Source organism: Mytilus galloprovincialis, chromosome 6 (genome assembly GCF_965363235.1).
Source record: "Mytilus galloprovincialis chromosome 6, xbMytGall1.hap1.1, whole genome shotgun sequence".
Classification (NCBI taxonomy): Eukaryota; Metazoa; Mollusca; class Bivalvia; order Mytilida; family Mytilidae; genus Mytilus; species Mytilus galloprovincialis.
In genome coordinates, this window is record NC_134843.1 from 31,974,424 (window position 1) to 31,974,712 (window position 289).

Below are 289 nucleotides of genomic sequence, written 5' to 3' on the forward strand. Positions count from 1 at the left end.
ACCAGCCATGTCAATTTGTATCTGTTTTTAGCTACGCTTCTACTTCAAAACAGTAAAGTTTAGCTTCTTTTCATTGTACCTGTTTTAAAGTGCTCTAAAATACTGATTTTATTAAAGACACGAATGAAATTTTGATTAAAAGTTGTGGATTTTCACAATTCCTTACGATACTTGTATTTTAAAGTAACTAAAACCCCTTTTGATCCCCTACACAAATTGACGGTGACATTGTTTTCTTTTTTCAACATTATAACAAAATATGTGTCAGGGTCATGTGCATAGTAAAAAT